The following is a 15,872-nucleotide window of genomic DNA, read 5'->3' as shown; positions in this document are numbered from 1 at the left end:
TCATAAGATATGGGTATATTTGTGCACTCCTTTAAAAATTTGGGAGGGGTACCTTGGCCCACCCCTTAAATTTTGGAAATTGACCAATTTAAACATTGGGTATTATAGCACAGGACCCTAATATGTATCATGATAAATTTGGGCGGTCCACCTCATTCCCTTCTAGGGGTACAAAATTGCCAAAATATAAACGTAAGCAATACGTTATACCACGTGTTTGGTTTTTGGTCGATTTTATCCCCTTTGATGAGGTGTTATTATCCTATATAGTTATATGGTCATGTATAGAGGTCCATTACCTTTCATAAGATATGGGTATATTGATGCCCCCGGGAGGGGTACTTTGGCCCACCCCTTAAATTTTGGAAATTGACCAATTTAAACATTGGGTATTATAGCACAGGACCCTAATATGTATCTTGATAAATTTGGGTGGTCCACCTCATTCCCTTCTAGGGGTACAAAATTGCCAAAATATAAACGTAAGCAATACGTTATACCACGTGTTTGGTTTTTGGTCGATTTTATCCCCTTTGATGATGTGTTATTATCCTATATAGTTATATGGTCATGTATAGGGGTCCAGTACCTTTCATAAGATATGGGTATATTCGTGCACTCCTTTAAAAATTTGGGAGGGGTACTTTGGCCCACCCCTTAAATTTTGGAAATTGCCCAATTTAAACATTTGGTATTATAGTACCGGATCCTAACATGTATTATGATAAATTTGGATGGTCCACCTCGTTTCCTTCTAGGGGTACAAAATTGTCAAAATATAAACGTAAGCAATACGTTGTACCACGTGTTTGGTCTTTTGGCCCAATTTATCATCTTGGATGAGGTTCTATTACCTTATATGGTTATGTATAGGGGTCTATTCTATATCATAAGACATAGGTACATTTGTGCACCCCGGGAGGGGTACTTTGGCCCACCCCTTAAATTTTAGAAATTGCTCATTTTATATATTTGGTATTATAGTACTGGACCCTAACATGTATTATGATACATTTGGGTGGTCCACCTCGTTCCCTTTTAGGGGTACAAATTACCAAAATATAAACGTAAGCAATACGTTGTACCACGTGTTTGGTTTTGACCTAAGTTATCCCCTTGGATGAGGTTCTATTACCTTATATGGTTATATGTTTATGTATAGGGGTCTATTCTCTATCATAAGACATAGGTACATTTGTGCACTCCTTTAAAAATTTGGGAGGGGTACTTTGGCCCACCCCTTTAATTTTGGAAATTGCCCCTTTTTACATGTTTGGTATTATAGTATAGAACCGTAATATATATTACTATAAATTTGGTTGGTTCACCACGTTTCCTTTGATGGGTACGAAATTGCCAAATTTTAGTACAACCACGTGTTTGGTTTTGGCTCAATTTATCCCCTTGGATGAGGTCCTATTACCTTATATGGTTATATGATCATGTATAGGGTCCATTCCATATCCCCTTAAATTTTGGAAATTTTCCAATTTAAGCATTCGGTATCATAGTACATGACCTCAACATGTATCATGATAAATTTGGGTGGTCCATCTTGTTCCCTTTCATGGGTAAAAATTACTAAAATATAAACATAAGCAATATGTTGTACCATGCGTTTGGTTTTTGGCCCAATTTCTTCCCTTTGATGGGGTTCTATTACCTTATATGGTTATATGGTCATGTATATGGGTTCATTTCCTATCATAAGACATGGGTACATTGACGCACCCCTTGAAAAATTTGGGAGGGGTATTTTGGCTCATCCACTCGGTTTTAGAAATTGTTTTAATATAAGCATTTGGTATCATAGTACAGGACTTCAATATGTACCACTATAAATTTGGATGGTCCACATCGTTCCCTTTCATGGGTAAAGAACTACCAAAAATCGAATTTCGGAGGTTATTGACACCTATTTAGCACGTTATATGGTTTATTACCTTTATATGTTTATGTTCCCTTTTAAATTTGGGAATTATCAAATAACAAAATTCGGTAAACGTTTTCTAGGACCCATTGGTGTTCCTCTTATGGCCAAATATTCAAAATTTAAATGTTATTGACCGGCTTTATTATTGAATAAGTACAGGATTTATTACTTTTTTCATAAGACACAGGTGTATTTGTGTACCAATCTTTAATTTTGGGAGGGGTACATTTCTTATTGTCATATCAATAATTGGTAAATGTTCTTTGGGTAAATCATTGTGATCACGTGATCAGTTATTGACCTATGATGGGATTAGGAGTCCAGGACATTGGTACATTGAAACTTTGTAGGATAATTTGAGAATGCGTCATTGGTATTGATTATTACAGCCAAATATAAACGTAAGCAATACGATGTACCACGTGATTGACCTTGATGAGGTAGTGTACAGGGATACATAGCTAACCTTATTGAAACTTATGACTCATAGTCTTAAGGGAATACATGCTACAACACTGGCAAAGTTATTGTTGATGCAATTTGATTGGTTGATCACTATCTTTCCTGCAATCTGATTGGCTGATCACTATTTTTCGTGCAATCTGATTGGTTGCTGATTTTCAAATCTTTGCTGCATTCAGTTTTTAAGTTTTGTTTAACATTTAAAAATCTTGGTTTCGTTCAACATTTTGGACTCACTGATAAATATGATCAAAACCGTTTATTTGTTAATCGAATAGTTAAAAACCGGATAAAGTTTGACGGTTAACCGTGAAACGTAAATATTTTTTAGTTTGAAATTTTTTGTTTTAATTTTTTTGTTTCAGAATTTTGTTTGAAATTTGTTTCAAAATTTTTTGTTTGAAAATTTTTTTGTTTGAAATTTTTTGTTGCAAAATTTTGTTTGAAATTTTTTGTTTAAAATTTTTTGTTCGAAAATTTTGTTTTGAAATTTTTCGTTTCAGAATTTTGTTTGAAAATTTTTTTTTTGTAAATTTTTTGTTTAAAATTTTTTTGTTTGAAATTTTTTTCGTTTCAAATTTTTGTTTAAAATTTTTGTTTGAAATTTTTCGTTTCCAAATTTTGTTTGAAATTTTTTGTTTCAAAATTTTGTTTGAAATTTTTTTTTGTTTCAAAATTTTGTTTGAATTTCTTTCGTTTGAAATTTTTTTGTTTGAATGTTTTTCGTTTCAAAATTTTGTTTCAAAGATTTTTGTTTGAAATTTTTTGTTTCAAAGTTTGGTTTGACATTTTTAAAGTTTGTGCACTCATTAGTAAAGAACCGGAACTGTTTAGAACTAAAACCTCTGGCAACATTGTGGTGCAATAGTACACGTTAGAACATGGTGCAATAGTACACGTCAGAACATGATAATGAAACGTCATCAGTTTTGCATCATCGTTCGCGTTAGTATTCATGATAACGTCATCATGGCTACTTGTCTGCAGTTTCTAAACACGCGTGATGTGATGAAATCATTTACCAAGATTACTGATTTACAACAGAATGTACCTTATAGAATCTTAGCTAGCCAAATGATCCCTACAGAGTTTGGATTAAGAATCGTAGTGAAGCTTGAAAATGATAAGAATATAATTTTACCAGCAAGATATTTACCCATGGAAGCATCAAAACAAGAAGAAGTGCTGCGTTTCTTAAATACTGGATCTGTATCTTTATGCTATAAAAGACTCTTGGGTCGAAGTCATCAGTTTGAATTTAGTACACAGCCAGATTCGTCAGCAATTGTAATTCAAACGTCAGCACATCAGCCGTAGTTGTATGAATGTGGTTGGTCGGCATGACGTCAGCAACTGTGATGAAACCATGAATTCAAACGTCAGCACATGACGTCAGCCGTAGTTCTATAAATCAACCAATACCGTGAAATCATTTGAGCAAGTGCTTTTCAGGAGGAAAGATGTGTACTTCTAACGATAAAGAATTCATGTTCGCAAGCTATTATCCAATAAATATATTTCAAACAAAACATGTGATGATTGGTATCAGTGCTAGAACATTTGAACCAGTGATTCGATTGGGCAAAGCAGAACAATTTGGTGTACAACTGACCTTTGAAGAATGGCACGAATCGACCAAATGAACGATGAGCTAAATGTGACCATAGTCAAATCATTAGGCTCAAATCATGAAGTGGTGATGCGTACAGTTCTCGAAGAGAAGATGGTGCTGTTACGTAAAAAGAGTACATTCCATGTCCATCGCAACATGGTGTATCTAACACAAACGGAATGGAACAAATTCATCAGCGTATTTCAGTGTGTGAAACATGCAGTGGAAGTGTGTAACAAAACAAGTATATTCCTGAAAAAGTACTATTTATGCATATTGTACAACATGTATCTAGATATTGTGATGGTTGTCAACATCGTTCGTGGGTGCATACCTGTATTGATAAACAGTTTATTTGTGATCAAATGGACATTGAGTTTCCACCAATTGATATCGCAATAGACCTTAAAAGACTTCAATTGGAATTAAAATTATACGCTAAAGACAAACTAGTGCAAGAAGTTCAAAATACATTGTATCGACAATATCCAGAACCACTATCTGGTATGGATGTATGTGGAGTGTAATAAAATGATCCATTTCAATGAATTGTGTTTTTTTCATTTCAAGTACAACCCCATATTCTGACGTGTACTATTGCATCATGTTCTAACGTGTACTATTGCACCACAATGTTGCCAGAGGTTTTAGTTCTAAACAGTTCCGGTTCTTTACTAATGAGTGCACAAACTTTAAAAATGTCAAATCAAACTTTGAAACAAAAAATTTCAAACAAAAATCTTTGAAACAAAATTTTGAAACGAAAAACATTCAAACAAAAAAATTTCAAACGAAAGAAATTCAAACAAAATTTTGAAACAAAAAAAATTTCAAACAAAATTTTGAAACAAAAAATTTCAAACAAAATTTGGAAACGAAAAATTTCAAACAAAAATTTTAAACAAAAATTTGAAACGAAAAAAATTTCAAACAAAAAAATTTTAAACAAAAAATTTACAAAAAAAAAATTTCAAACAAAATTCTGAAACGAAAAATTTCAAAACAAAATTTTCGAACAAAAAATTTTAAACAAAAAATTTCAAACAAAATTTTGCAACAAAAAATTTCAAACAAAAAAATTTTCAAACAAAAAATTTTGAAACAAATTTCAAACAAAATTCTGAAACAAAAAATTAAAACAAAAAATTTCAAACTAAAAAAATTTTACGTTTCACGGTTAACCGTCAAACTTTATCCGGTTTTTAACTATTCGATTAACAAATAAACGGTTTTGATCATATTTATCAGTGAGTCCAAAATGTTGAACGAAACCAAGATTTTTAAATGTTAAACAAAACTTAAAAACTGAATGCAGCAAAGATTTGAAAATCAGCAACCAATCAGATTGCACGAAAAATAGTGATCAGCCAATCAGATTGCAGGAAAGATAGTGATCAACCAATCAAATTGCATCAACAATAACTTTGCCAGTGTTGTAGCATGTATTCCCTTAAGACTATGAGTCATAAGTTTCAATAAGGTTAGCTATGTATCCCTGTACACTACCTCATCAAGGTCAATCACGTGGTACATCGTATTGCTTACGTTTATATTTGGCTGTAATAATCAATACCAATGACGCATTCTCAAATTATCCTACAAAGTTTCAATGTACCAATGTCCTGGACTCCTAATCCCATCATAGGTCAATAACTGATCACGTGATCACAATGATTTACCCAAAGAACATTTACCAATTATTGATATGACAATAAGAAATGTACCCCTCCCAAAATTAAAGATTGGTACACAAATACACCTGTGTCTTATGAAAAAAGTAATAAATCCTGTACTTATTCAATAATAAAGCCGGTCAATAACATTTAAATTTTGAATATTTGGCCATAAGAGGAACACCAATGGGTCCTAGAAAACGTTTACCGAATTTTGTTATTTGATAATTCCCAAATTTAAAAGGGAACATAAACATATAAAGGTAATAAACCATATAACGTGCTAAATAGGTGTCAATAACCTCCGAAATTCGATTTTTGGTAGTTCTTTACCCATGAAAGGGAACGATGTGGACCATCCAAATTTATAGTGGTACATATTGAAGTCCTGTACTATGATACCAAATGCTTATATTAAAACAATTTCTAAAACCGAGTGGATGAGCCAAAATACCCCTCCCAAATTTTTCAAGGGGTGCGTCAATGTACCCATGTCTTATGATAGGAAATGAACCCATATACATGACCATATAACCATATAAGGTAATAGAACCCCATCAAAGGGAAGAAATTGGGCCAAAAACCAAACGCATGGTACAACATATTGCTTATGTTTATATTTTAGTAATTTTTACCCATGAAAGGGAACAAGATGGACCACCCAAATTTATCATGATACATGTTGAGGTCATGTACTATGATACCGAATGCTTAAATTGGAAAATTTCCAAAATTTAAGGGGATATGGAATGGACCCTATACATGATCATATAACCATATAAGGTAATAGGACCTCATCCAAGGGGATAAATTGAGCCAAAACCAAACACGTGGTTGTACTAAAATTTGGCAATTTCGTACCCATCAAAGGAAACGTGGTGAACCAACCAAATTTATAGTAATATATATTACGGTTCTATACTATAATACCAAACATGTAAAAAGGGGCAATTTCCAAAATTAAAGGGGTGGGCCAAAGTACCCCTCCCAAATTTTTAAAGGAGTGCACAAATGTACCTATGTCTTATGATAGAGAATAGACCCCTATACATAAACATATAACCATATAAGGTAATAGAACCTCATCCAAGGGGATAACTTAGGTCAAAACCAAACACGTGGTACAACGTATTGCTTACGTTTATATTTTGGTAATTTGTACCCCTAAAAGGGAACGAGGTGGACCACCCAAATGTATCATAATACATGTTAGGGTCCAGTACTATAATACCAAATATATAAAATGAGCAATTTCTAAAATTTAAGGGGTGGGCCAAAGTACCCCTCCCGGGGTGCACAAATGTACCTATGTCTTATGATATAGAATAGACCCCTATACATAACCATATAAGGTAATAGAACCTCATCCAAGATGATAAATTGGGCCAAAAGACCAAACACGTGGTACAACGTATTGCTTACGTTTATATTTTGACAATTTTGTACCCCTAGAAGGAAACGAGGTGGACCATCCAAATTTATCATAATACATGTTAGGATCCGGTACTATAATACCAAATGTTTAAATTGGGCAATTTCCAAAATTTAAGGGGTGGGCCAAAGTACCCCTCCCAAATTTTTAAAGGAGTGCACGAATATACCCATATCTTATGAAAGGTACTGGACCCCTATACATGACCATATAACTATATAGGATAATAACACATCATCAAAGGGGATAAAATCGACCAAAAACCAAACACGTGGTATAACGTATTGCTTACGTTTATATTTTGGCAATTTTGTACCCCTAGAAGGGAATGAGGTGGACCACCCAAATTTATCAAGATACATATTAAGGTCCTGTGCTATAATACCCAATGTTTAAATTGGTCAATTTCCAAAATTTAAGGGGTGGGCCAAAGTACCCCTCCCGGGGTGCATCAATATACCCATATCTTATGAAAGGTAATGGACCTCTATACATGACCATATAACTATATAGGATAATAACACCTCATCAAAGGGGATAAAATCGACCAAAAACCAAACACGTGGTATAACGTATTGCTTACGTTTATATTTTGGCAATTTTGTACCCCTAGAAGGGAATGAGGTGGACCGCCCAAATTTATCACGATACATATTAGGGTCCTGTGCTATAATACCCAATGTTTAAATTGGTCAATTTCCAAAATTTAAGGGGTGGGCCAAGGTACCCCTCCCAAATATTTAAAGGAGTGCACAAATATACCCATATCTTATGAAAGGTAATGGACCCCTGTATACGCCCATATAACTATATAAGGTAATAACACCTCATCCAAGGGGATAAATTAGGTCAAAAAACCCCGAAATTTGAATTTTTGGCAATTTTTTACCCATGAAAGGGAACCACATAGACACCCAATACTGATAGAGGTACATACTATGGTCCTAGGCTACCATACCAAATTTTTAGATTTGGCAATTTCCGAAATTTAAGGGGGGTGGGGGGTGGTCCTATGTACCCCTGCCAAAATTTTCAAGGGGTGCATTAATGTACCTATGTCTTATGAAAGGAATGGACCCCTATACATGACCATATTATCATATAAGGTAATAGGACCTCATCCAAGGAGATAAATTAGGTCGAAAACCAAACACGTGGTACAACGTATTGCTTACGTTTATATTTTGGCAATTTTGTACCCCTAAAAGGGAACGAGGTGGACCACCCAAATTTATAGTGATCCATATTAGCGTCCTATACTATAATACCAAATGTTTAAATTGGGCAATTTCTAAAAATGAAGGGGTGGGCCAAGGTACCCCTCCCAAATTTTTAAAGGGGTGCATTAATATACCCATGTCTTATGAAAGGTAATGGACCCCTGTATACGCCCATATAACTATATAGGGTAATAACACCTCATCAAAGGGGATAAATTAGGTCAAAAACCCCCGAAATTTGAATTTTTGGCAATTTTTTACCCATGAAAGGGAACGACATAGACACCCAATACTGATAGAGGTACATACTATGGTCCTAGGCTACCATACCAAATTTTTAGATTTGGCAATTTCCAAAATTTAAGCGGGGTGGTCCTATGTACCCCTGCCAAAATTTAGGGGGTGGGCCAAGGTACCCCTGCCAAAATTTAGAGGGGGTGGTCCTAGGTACCCCTAGGTCATTGACCCCGGGCCAAGGTCATTGACCTTTGACCTTTGAGCCATTAAGCCATACGGGGGGGACTACTACTAGTATGATACTCTAGTACATATTAGATCATTTCTAATTTTACAATTCTTCTTTAAAAAGATAAACATTTAATATTACCTTGATGTTAGACTTAGTCTTCCAACAATGTTAATGCTTTTTTTTTAAAAAAAAGTATAATAATAATAATAATAATTTTATTTACATGTTAGGTTTGACTACCGAAGATGGGAAAATCAGTTGTGATGCTTTGCGTTCTCCTGTTTCTCACCTCAGAGGACATCTATGCGGGTAAATGGAGTAAGTATACATATACAGGTATAAGTGTACTAGAATTGCTAATAATACATTGATATTTAAGTACAACTAATAGAGATAAATTGTGAATTATAGTGCTCATTTGGAAAAGAATGATTTTCTTATATGTGCGGGTAAAGTTAAAATAATATGTCGTTCCTCGTTGATTATATTGTGGCTTTTATTTTGTAAATATTTCGTTTTTAATACTCCTATATTATACACGGAATCATAAGCATTTCTGGGATGAAATGTTTCTTTTAAATTTATCTTTAGTTTAGCTCATTGTAATGACACTACTAAATTTTAGCCATATTTCCTTAAATGTTTGCTGTTACTAATATATTGGCCATACAGTTAACAAGAAAGATATCTTAGTTGTTGTATATATATACGAGTGTACAGTTATCGTGTATCACATAGTGTCTGATGAAGCCAAAGAGTTAGTTGGCGAAACTGTAACACGTTTTGAATTTTAATGAAAAATATATTCTTGCTAGGCAAGTAATTAATTTATATTTAATATATTAGGAGGCAGTAGGCACCATTCGTCTTGGTATGATATAGTAACTTTTAAACTAATAGGTTAAAAGGTTTGAATCTTTTATTGCGCAAACAGTTTAAGGTGTATCGTTTGACATACTCTACTATATCATAAATATGACAGTGATACCAACTTAACATATAACTGTGTTTCCTTAAAGGCATTAAGTTATGTTATTACAGATTACAAAACTACACTTCAAACGAACTATTTACTATCACATTTGATAATCAATGTTGTAGGGTAAGGACCTTTAAATATAACCAGCTTCCAATTTTTCGTCTCATCTATATGAATTATACCAAAGCACATTAAATGTATTCTAGTATGTAATATTAAGGTAATGATATAAAGTATATCGAATGGACGTAGAAAACATAGAACGAAATGAAAAAGTAACATTTATTTAAATGCCTTTATGTCAAAAAATACTTTAGATAGTATAGACGTCTTTAAGAAAACTGACCGGCCGTGCTATAATCCACCACTGACAAGTAAGAGATATTGCATATTCAAACGTCATAACTTTAACTTCAATATGTTCAGATGTTATAAGCTTCAACCATGGTTCCTATGCAAGTAGTGCAACTTGGAAGGAGTGAAGTACATTTCAGTATTTTAAATATTGTGGGGGACGTTGTTATAATTCTTACTTTTAATTTATGTTAAAACTAATCTCCAATTTCTTGGCGGTGGCTAATCTGCATCTGGAGGAGTTTGAACACAAAATTCTACAGTCAACATCACTGAAGTAAACACATTTCTATAGACAAGAGTACGACAGCTTTTGCGGTTTAACCGCACTGACAAGAGTCACTATGAACGTTTCTTGGCTTAATAAACGCCATTACTCTAACATCAATTTTACTATGGAAATAGAAAACGACGTCAGCTTATTAGTTTTGAATATCCTTAATGGATGAAGACGGGATGAGAGCCTTGGACATAGCCTACACAGGAAATATAACCATACGGACCTCTAAGTTAACAGAAATTACATCCACCACAAGTCTCAATACATTGCAGTGATGAGCACTTCTTTTGCACAGAGGCTTTCAAATCTAAAATAAAGAAAGCATACAGGCAGATGTCAAGCATATGAACACAATTTTTCAATATAACGACTACAACAATTCCCGCATAGGAAGGAGTATAAAACAGAACACCCAATTGAAAGAAAAAAGAAGAACCTAGAGGAAGAATACATTTTTCATATATGGCACAACTTGAACGAAAATTCCGCAGATACCTACAAAAACAAAAGAGATACTTAATATCTATAAACCGAATAAACACAGGACTGTGTTGTGTCAGTGAAAAACGACTCACGGCATGGGATACCATGAGTGTACCGTAATCAATGTGAGTGCTCTAGAGAATTTACTGGACAGACTGGAGGCACAATTGACACTAGACGAAAAGAATATTAATTCAAACGAAATAAAGCCGAAACTTCAGAATTGGCTGAGCATAGCATTATTGAAGAACACAACATCTGTTTCTCATAAACAATTTTGATAACAAGGAGTTCAGGCTACCGGGCGACAAAATGAAACAAGCGATAATTATGCTAGAAGGTCGTATCTACCTCTATTTATTAATCTCAATCAAGATTATGATCACTCGTCCTTAGGCACAATTAATTTCAGCTGGATTTCACTTTTACTCAGGCTTACTTTTCAAAATTCCACTCACACTCACGAGTACCTGTACTCATTTCCCTCACTAATCTCAATTTGATTTGCGCTCGTCCAAACTCAGCTCATTTCTCTTTATAAGGAAAAGGGGCTACGGGCAACCGATTAAATCTCACAAAGATGTGTTTTACTTTCTATTTTTTTTAAGTTTCTACTCAGACAGAGGTACTATAAATCTACTAGGTCATATATATATTTTGGAAGATCGATAACAGATGCCATATTGTCCTCAGACGTTTATTCAATTAGAAGATATATATTTATGTTTATGGATTATGGATTATCAGTCTGAGTTCTAGTGGCTGTGTTAGAACGTCAAATACGAAAGATGAGATTCCCTGAAGAATCGCAGTTTAAGAAAATTGTGGATGAAGGATCGGCTTTTATATGTTAAGGGCTGCAATTAAATTCTTTTTAGTTTTTGTTTCATATATAGAATTTCTGATAATTCAGGGAAGAATCTCATGACGAAACTCATTCAATAATATAAAATACCAACCAAAAGGCAGCAAACACAGTGACACAGATTTCACTATAACTTTTTGAGGGTCAGTTAGTTTTGTCAGATATGATCATTTAACAAGACATTAATGAATGCTTTAACACAAATAAGTATATCTAGGTAAATTTTATCGGGGAAAACCTTTTTCCATCCAAATACTAAATTATCCTTATAAAACCTCTCGGGTATTTTAATAGTGTAATTTATATGATAAAAATTCCTGTAATAATTGTATTTTGTTCAAAGATAGGAATAAACTACGTATTTGCATTTCTCACTTTACTGCTCCTTTTATATGCATATTATAGTTGCAAGTAGTTCAAATGGATTTGTACACTACCGAAAAGAAATGTATTTTTATATTAGAAAGGAATTATATCCGTCTATTTTCCTTTCTCAATTTAGAGGTTAACAAATTTGCTGGGTGATAAAGGGAAAAGGTGATAACAATAACTAATAAAATCGTGAAATAAAGTTTGGAAGGAGTATTGAAATCTTAGTAAAAGACCACACATGCGTGTTTTTCCACATACTCTACTGAATGTAATTGGGTTTCGTATTGATTATAAATCTGATGGAACTAAATAAATATTTTTGAATATTTAATGATATTGAGAACAACCACTATCAATATCCTTTGGTCTACCCGTTTACTCCAAAAGATATGACACTATTATTTTAAGGCACTACAATATTAAGTTTGATTTTTAATGTGTAATTTTATGTATTGCAGGATTACGGTGCAATCGTTTTTATTGTCAACGTGCTCCAAATGTACTATGCTTTTCCTATTTTGGACTACAAAAGTGCAGTGAATATCTAAATCCTTCAACTCCCACAAAAGCACCTACTACTCCTACTACTAAAGCACCTAATACAGGTCAGTGTATTACTTTAATGCATAATTTAATAGAAGTGATTAAAATATATGGTAATTAATATGTTTACTTATAATCATGCATATACAAAATTAAAATCTAACTATTGATTATTAAACATAGCAATTGATTATTAATACTTATGTGGTAATGGGTAAGTCAAGAGTGAAGACATTTTTCTCTTAATGAAAAAGCCAATCATTGATCAATGCTGAATAAGGAAAATTCAAAGTGAAAGATCTCCAATGTCTATCTCAGATATAAGTACTAACATATTCAGATATAAATAATTTTAAGTGCGAAAGTCAAATCGAGGGTCATGAAAAGACTACAGCAATAGATAGTAGCATACGAAAATACAGGTATAACTAGAATTATACTAAAAAAATTAAAACAATGATATAAAAGCGAAAGCAATGCGCAGCATATCAGATCAGTTACCTACTCCATTCTTGCGAGATCTTATATTAACTTCACATTGGAAATTATTGTCGCGAAAATTGCTCTATTTCTTCGGCAGCAACAAATAAGGTTTGGAGCGTGGGTAGCCAGGATATAGCACCATTATGTTACGATTTTCAGGCGGATAATATGTTGTTCCAATATGTACACTTAGTAAATTGCATTACATAGGACTATGTTAGATAAGAGTGTCAGATAAAGAGAGGTGTCACTTCACAGCATTTTAATGACTGTTACGCAGTGATGTCTGCCAGCACACAAAACAGACTTCGTAGATTGAAATTTACATTAATCGCGGGGCTTACAATTCACTATGCAGCCAGTCTGCACTGAATAAACGAGACAGATGCGAGGACATATAATCGTCTGATTTTTCAAGTGTGTTTCTTTAAATGCTTATTTATACCGGCACATAACAAACAACAACAACGTAATAAAGTTGGTTCAGGTTTTGGTATTTTTTCAGAACGTCCTGATCTTAAGTGTCTTTTCTAAAAAACTATTGAATTATTGTAGTAACGCTTTATGAATAAGGCCAGATACGCAAACGACAGAGCTTAACTTGAGGGGTAGGATCGACATAATTAACCACCCAGTTTTCACTGCATATATCAAGGCACCGCCAACTAAATTACGAATCATTCTGATACAAACTCTTGGAAAAAATGTAACCTTTTTAAGCTTCGCACATAAAGCTAATAAGTCTTGGAACTTTTCTAATTACGCTGGAATTTCATGGAATGTCTGGTTACTACTGTGTTATTTGGTGTGGAGACCTTTAAAGATCGAAAGTAAGTGAATTGAATAGATCAAGGAGAGAAAGATGTGTAGAAAAAAAAATCGAATCACAATAGTAGCAAGTGAGATCCTTAACAGCAAACAAGCCCTGTCTTCTTTATATCAAGAATACGGTGCATATCTGTCATACATCTGGACACGGCCCTTGGCAAGCGGCCAGGTGAGTCAGAAAATATTCTTTCTCGACTTAAAATATTTATGAATTTCTTGATGGCGCTGGGTTAATTATAGCCTTTTTGTTTCTGCATAAAGACTCACACATAAGTTCGTATCTAGCTGAATACCAAGATAATACAGTGTCAAATAGTGTAAGTAGAGGTGAAGAAAACAATGAATTTGCAATCAAATTGTAATACTATTTTGGCCTAAACAGGCTACTATGAGCAAAGTAAAACTATAGAATTAGCATCGCAACGGTATTGGAAGAACTCAAAGCGTATCTCAAATTTGCGGATAAAAAGGTATTGTAGTCACATAAAATTTCTGCAGAAAAGCAATCTAAAAATGAAACTGTTTCAACAAATGTGAGGAAATGTCCAGAATATACAAGTGTTAGTAAACTAGAAACTTCCTTAGAATCATAATTGTACATATTGTTTTGAGTGAAATCGAAACCATATCGTCCGACTAGCAAAAGGTGCAACTGTCTAGAAGTACCGTAAATGTATCCGGAGAGGCAAAAATTCACATGATTCAAGCATAAATTTGGCAGTCATAGTAGCTCAAAAATGCAAAAGAACATTGTTGGAACTCACATACACTTGCGAAAAGTGTCAGATAGTGAATCGTTATCAAAACTTTAGGCACACCGGTTGACTGTGGAACTCTGTCTTAAAGATTATCACCCACACAAATTTCAAAATGTCACTTCTGCTGGAGGTTCTTATGAACTTTCACACATGGCTACAAAGACCATATCGTATAGATATTTTCATTACCATAAGCCAAAAATATTTCATAAACACATTGATATTATAAATCAAATACATATGATGAAGACGCTGACGATGAAAATAAGTTCTTGAGGCCTGCTTTCAAAGTTAGAAGTATTTTCAATAGTGGATCATATGGACTAAAATTCATAAGGAAACTATGTTGCGCCTTGTACGTACATAAATGAATGTAAAATATATAAACAAATTCATAATCTTGTCATATTTATTGTTCATAATATAATCAGCATCAAATTGACCATTCCTTGTGACCGACACCAAAATTTATTACATTCTAAGAGATTATATATGACACTAAAGGTTTTATCTCTTCACGGAATTACTAAAAATGCCGCAAGCGCTGGATCAAATGAAATACGTCCATGACTGGTTACACTTATTAAATATAGTTCTTAGTAACTTACTGAAGATTTCTGGACATGCAAAATTGTCAAATATGACTCGTTGCTGTGAGGTACAGAAATTATGATTGTAAAATACGACAATTACACTAATATGAATGATTATGTTGTTTTGAAGTGAATATGTGCATCGGAATGTATTTTGTCCTCCGAGTCTGAAAATAATATTTAAAATATTGCGATATGTTAGTTTTTTCACTATTCACTACTTTGAATATAAAAATTCAAAAAAATATATTTAAAAAAACATTTTGATGTATGACAACCTTCCTAAAAGGTTCCACAGCATTCTATAACTCCAGAATGATTTGTAAGGCCACAACTACATATTTCTGGGAATTGGCAAAGTCTCAGAAAGGACCGAACCAGCAACAAGTTAATGAGACCCCAACACGAGTGAGGAATGTACATGCACCTTGTAATTTTACTATGCAGCCTTGACGATGATAAGACCTTTCTACCATAAAATACACTTTTACTTGAAGACTACAGTATAAGAGTTTAAAAATTATTTTTGTACT

General features: G+C 33.6%; 2 long non-coding RNA genes across 5 annotated transcripts in view; one reads left to right on the top strand and one right to left on the bottom strand.

The window, feature by feature from the left end:
* LOC145683187 (uncharacterized) overlaps positions 1-15,872 on the bottom strand; it is a 132,604-nt gene that overhangs the window by 97,530 nt on the left and 19,202 nt on the right. The window lies entirely within an intron of this gene.
* Positions 1-15,872, top strand: part of LOC145683182 (uncharacterized) — an 83,601-nt gene that overhangs the window by 65,628 nt on the left and 2,101 nt on the right. For both annotated transcript variants that reach the window (XR_014130971.1, XR_014130970.1), the window contains exons 2-3: positions 9,032-9,119; positions 12,593-12,739. This is a non-coding gene — a long non-coding RNA (uncharacterized LOC145683182). The remainder of the gene's footprint in view (positions 1-9,031; positions 9,120-12,592; positions 12,740-15,872) is intronic.

This window comes from Thermobia domestica, chromosome 1, assembly GCF_964235325.1.
Source record: "Thermobia domestica chromosome 1, izTheDome1.hap1.1, whole genome shotgun sequence".
NCBI lineage: Eukaryota > Metazoa > Arthropoda > Insecta > Zygentoma > Lepismatidae > Thermobia > Thermobia domestica.
Note: the sequence above shows the minus strand (reverse complement) of the source record. Positions and strands in the feature narration are given on the sequence as shown.